Below are 5,556 nucleotides of genomic sequence, written 5' to 3' on the forward strand. Positions count from 1 at the left end.
CTGAGCATTCTTCCTGAACGTGAATTGTAGTCTAGTGCTTCCCTAATAAACCTCATAATCTGTGAGTTCTGTGTGGCCACTGCAGCGAATTATCAAACCCAGGAGAGAGGTGGCGGTGCTTTGGGAGGAATGGTTGGAGAAAGGGTTGGAGGGAGGCAGCATGTCTGGCCTCGCAGGAGTAGGCCTTGGGCTATTGATGGTGACTCTGTCTTCCTCTTGTGGGATTAGAGGAAGTCAGAATATGTCACCTCTTGCCCTTTTTGCAGCTTGTTACTGGGCTTTAATAGAGACTTAATGCCTAACCATGGGCCACCAAGTGACCATGAGGCCTGAGCTGCCCATCATGAACTGGTCATGTCTGACCCACAGAGTAATAAAGTTGGACATGCACAGCAGCACTCCATCATTAAATGGAAGTTGTTTATCAGAGATCGGGCTCAAGCAGGACTGGGCAGGACAAGTAAGTTGCATGAGGAAGTGGCACAAATGCCTATGATTTCCACTCCAGTCACATTACCTTCCTTCTCCCAGTCTGTACCTATGGCCTCTTGGGGAGTTCCTTATGATCAGTTGACTGAAGAAGAGAAAACTTGTGTCTGGTTTACAGATGGTTCTGCGCAAAATGTGGGCACTACTCGTAAGTGGACAGCAGCAGCACTGCAGCCCCTTTCTGGGGCTTCCCTGAAGGACAGTGGTGAAGGGAAATCCTCCCAATGGGCAGAACGTCAAGCTATGCAACTAGCTGTTAACTTTGCATGGAACAAGAAATGGCCAGATGTACAATAATACACAGATTCATGGGCTGTGTCCAATGGCTTTGCTGGATTGTCTGGGACTTGGAAAGAGCGTGATTGGAAAATTGGTGACAAAGAGGTATGGGAAAGAGGTATATGGCTAGCTCTCTTTGAATGGGCCAAAGGAGTAAAGATATTTGTGTCTCATGTGAATGCCCACCAAAAGGTGACCTCAGTAGAGGAGGACTTAAACAATCAAGTGGATAGGATGACACATTCTGTGGAAACCAGTAATCCTTTTTCCCCAGTTACTCCTGTCATTGCCCAATGGGCTCATGAACAAAGTGGCCATGATGGCAGTGATGGAGGTTATGCATGGGCTCAGCAACATGGACTTCCACTTACCAAGGCTGATTTGTCTACCACCACTGCTGAGTGCCCAATCTGCCAGCAGCAGAGTCCATGATATCGAACCTCAGGGTGATCAGCTGGCAACCTGGTGGCAAGTTGATTACATTGGACCACTTCTATCATGGAAAGGACAGCGTTTTATTCTTACTGGGATAGATCCCTATTGTTATTCTGGATATGGATTCGCCTTCCCTGCATGCAATGGTTCAGCCAAAACAACCATCCATGGATTTACAGAATGCCTTATTCACTGTCATGGTATCCCACACGGCATTGTTTCTGATCAAGGGACTCACTTCACAGCAAAGGAAGTGTGGCATGGGCCTATGCTCATGGAATTCACTGGTCTTACCATGTTCCCCATCATCCAGAAGCAGCTGGCTTGATGGAACAATGGAACTGCCTACTGAAAACACAATTATGGCACCAGCTAGGTGGCAAAACCTTGAAGGCCTGGGCCAATGTTCTCCAGGAGGCTGTGTATGCTCTAAAGCAGCATCCAATATGTCGTACTATTTCTCCAATAGCCAGGATTTATGGGTCAAGGAAGCAAGGGCTAGAACCCGGAGTGCCACCACTCACTATTACTCCTAGTGACCCACTCAAAACATTTTTTTGCTTCCTGTCCCTGCTACCCTATGCTCTATGGGTCTGGAGATCTTAGTCCCAAAGGGGGGAGCACTCCCACCTGGAGATACAATACTGATTACATTGAACTTGAAGTTAAGAATGCCACCCAGAGATGTTGCATTGTGCTAAATTGTGGTCAATGTCATGAGCCAAAGTGTATGTGATCTGCTGTATGGAAAGTGTATTGGCTCTGTAAAATTTCACCCAAATCACAATAAAATAAAAACAAATAAATAAATAAATAAAAAGAATGCCATCCAGACATTTTGGCTTCCTCATTCCTCTGGATCAACAGACAAAGAAGGTCATTACTGTACTGTCTGGTGTGATAGATCCTGATTACCAGGGGGAAATTGGATTGATATTACATAATGGAGTTCAAGAAGAATATGTTTGGAATACAGGAGATTCTTTAGGATGTCTCTTAGTACTAGCATGCGCTGTGATTAAAGTCAATGAAAAACTACAGCAACCCAATTTTGATATGAAGACTAATGGCCCAGACCTTTCAGACTGAAGGTTTGGGTCACCCCACCAGGCAAAGAACCATGACCAGCTGAGGTGCTTGATGAGGGCAAGGGAAATACGGAATGGATAGTGAAAGAAGGTAGTTCTGAATATCAGCTATGACCATGTGACCAATTGCAGAAACAAGGAATGTGATTGTTTTATTTCTTCATTGTATGTGTGCATCAGATGTTTTTGTTTTCTTCTGTTATTAACTATGAAATGTAAACAGGGTTAATGCATTTCAGTTGTACATGTGTTAGTGTATCACGTTAGGTGCAAATATGATTTTATAATTGTCCTTATTCAGAGATTATATGTGGTTAAGGAGATGTATACAACTACCAAGTTGACAAGGGGTAGACTGTGATAGTTGGGGTGTATGTCAACTCAGCTGGACCATGATTCTGAGTGGTTTAAGGAGTTGTGATGTGGTTATTCTCATGATGAGATCAGATGTATATGCTTTGAGTAGCCAATCCATTGAAAGGAAGTTTCCCTAGAGGTGTGGCCTGCTTCCAATATATATATGGACATCCTTGGAAAAAATCAGACTCTTCTATGGATCTGAATCCTGTTATGCTGCCTACAACTGTCCATGAGTGAATGATCCACCATTTGGCCTGGGGATCTTGGAATCATCATCTATTGGAGTCAACAGCCCGTATACTGCCTGCTAACCTTGAGTTCATCTGCCACTGCAGCTGTGCGAGTCGGGAAAAAAGCCTCCAACTTGACATTTGATCCAGGAACTTGGGACGTGCCAGTTTCTATAGGTGTGCGAGTCATTTTCCTAAGATAAATTTCTCTTTCTCTATAAGTATATATAAGCTTTACTGGTTTTGCTTCTCTAGAGAACCCAGCATAACACAGCTTCTAACCAAAAGATCTGCAGTTCAAACCCACCATGGAGCATATGGGAGAAAGATGAGGCAGTCTGCTTTCATAAAGATTTACAGCCTTGGAAACCTATGGAGGCAGTCCTACTTTGCCCTATAAAGTCACTATGAGTCGGAATCAACTTGATGGCAATGAGTTTAAATATTTTTCTAAATTAATTAATTAATTTTTATTGTGATTTGCGTGAAAATTTACAGAGCAAATTGTTTTTCCATTCAACAATTCATACACATTTTGTTTTGTGACATACATTACAATCCCCACAATGTAACAGCACTCTTCCCACTTCCTCCTTGTGTTTACCACTTCCCTTCATTCTTCTTTCCTATTCCTTCCTGCCTTCTTAGCTTTATCCCTGGGCAAATGCTGCTCTTTTGAGTTTGTAGGGTTGATTGTTCTAACGAGTGTGTACCTCCCTGGTATTATTGTTCACCTTACAGGCCCATCTATCATTTGGCTGGAGGGGATATAAATTTTTAAAATCATTTTTTTCTTTTTATAAAGTAGCCAAAATAGAGCAGGAACTCAAAATTTGTCTGCCTCCAAAGAACAAATCATAAATAAAATTCCTGATGGAGTAAGAGTCCTTAAACTCCCTTACAGAAATGATTTAGATAACAGAATAGCTGTAGATTTTATTTTATCCCAATAAGGAGGTGTTTGTGCTATAGTAAACACTTCTTGTTGCACCTAAATTAGCAATACCCATGAAGTTGAACAAGATATGGAAGAAATTAATCAAAAAACTATCTGGCTACATATAAAAGGCTCAAATTCTAAATTCTCTTAGTCTGATGTTTTCAGATGGTATTTTCAGGAGGTATTGACTCTTTGATTTATATTGCTAACTTGATAATGATATTACTTATGGTAATAATGATCAGAATAATCAAAGGTCCAATTTAATACCTATAAATAAATTTATATACATAAATGAGACCCATTTCCCAAATGGACTCAAGTCCATCCTGAGCCAGTCTTTAACAATCAAGCTGTTCCTCCACATAGGGCCCCAGTCTAAGATCACCAAAAGCTAATTGGTAAGTCATGACAGGGTGAAGAGGTCAGATGGTGCCTCATTACTTGATAGTAGTGTCAGAGATTTTAAAAGGTTTGCCTAAGTAACCATCTAAAAAATCATTACAAGCCCCTACAGAAAAACATTCTTGTAATAATGATCAAAGGATGTTAATGACATTCTTGATCAAAAGGAGGAAAAATAGGTGTTTCCAAATCTGAGGCACTTGACTCATATCAGAATTACCAGCCAGGTCTGAGCCCCAACTCAGTCTTGTTGTTGTTGTTGTTATGTGCCATCAAGTCAGACCCGACTCATAGTGACTCCTCCTTGGGTTTCCAAGGCAGTATCACAACGGAAGTAGATTGCCCCATCTTCCTTCCTAGGAGTGGCTGGTGGGTTTGAATCACCAGCCTTCTGGTTAGCAGTCAAGTGCTTTAGGCACTATGCTACCAGAGCTCCCAACTCAGTTTTAGCTTTTGCTTATTTCCCTGGTAATTGTCAAACCCTTAGAACAAACTTAAGTACATAACAAAGGATATCCCTGACAACTCTCAAACCCTAAGACTGACTTAAGTACATAACCAAAGAAACATTTCCCTCTGTGTTTAAAGATATGAAAACAATGTTTTAAGGGAGGGTCTCGACAAAATACCCCTTTAGTCGACCTCAGGAAATGTTTTAAGACCTTATGACCACCCTGTAAAACCATGCCACATATTTAAACTAACCAATCAAATAATCGAAAGAGGCCATATTGGTGTTTCCCATCAATCACTAAAGCCACGGCTTCAACTTGTCCTGCCTCTGGCTTCTCTGATCTTGCAACTCTCAATCAGAATGTTGTACCTTTAATTCTTGATTTTATTGCCTGTTACTCCATCATTTTGGAGTGTTTGATTTCACTTTGTGAGATTAGATGTCCTCTGGGTTTCAACTGTTTCGCCTCCTAAATCATTGCTGTGTCGGCCTATCGTATTTACTAGATGTGGACAGGTCTCAGTTGCCCTTGTCAGTGAGACTCCAGTTAGGGCCAAAAGGAGGGTTTCGCTCCCATGCTGGGCAGATGGGAAGCATGTGAAAATGAAGGCAAGTCTTCACATCCCCGGGGAATTCTCTAGAACAAAAAAGTTTTCCCTGCATTCAAAAGGGGATGTGATTTACAAAAACTTTCAGGAAGGCAGGTCCCCCATAAATCAAAGCTCCCAAGTTGTCGCAATGTCTTCTCATTCCTCAAATGAGAGCCACGAAGCTCAAGATGTCAGAAGTCGCTCCGCACCAACCACTCTCCTAGCTATTATCCAGCTCGCTCTAGAAGGGCTGGCTAGAGGCCCGGCGGCTAGGGCTCACCCCACC

Source organism: Orycteropus afer, unplaced genomic scaffold (assembly GCF_000298275.1).
Source record: "Orycteropus afer afer isolate SDZICR_OR568_19922 unplaced genomic scaffold, OryAfe1.0 scaffold00823, whole genome shotgun sequence".
NCBI lineage: Eukaryota > Metazoa > Chordata > Mammalia > Tubulidentata > Orycteropodidae > Orycteropus > Orycteropus afer.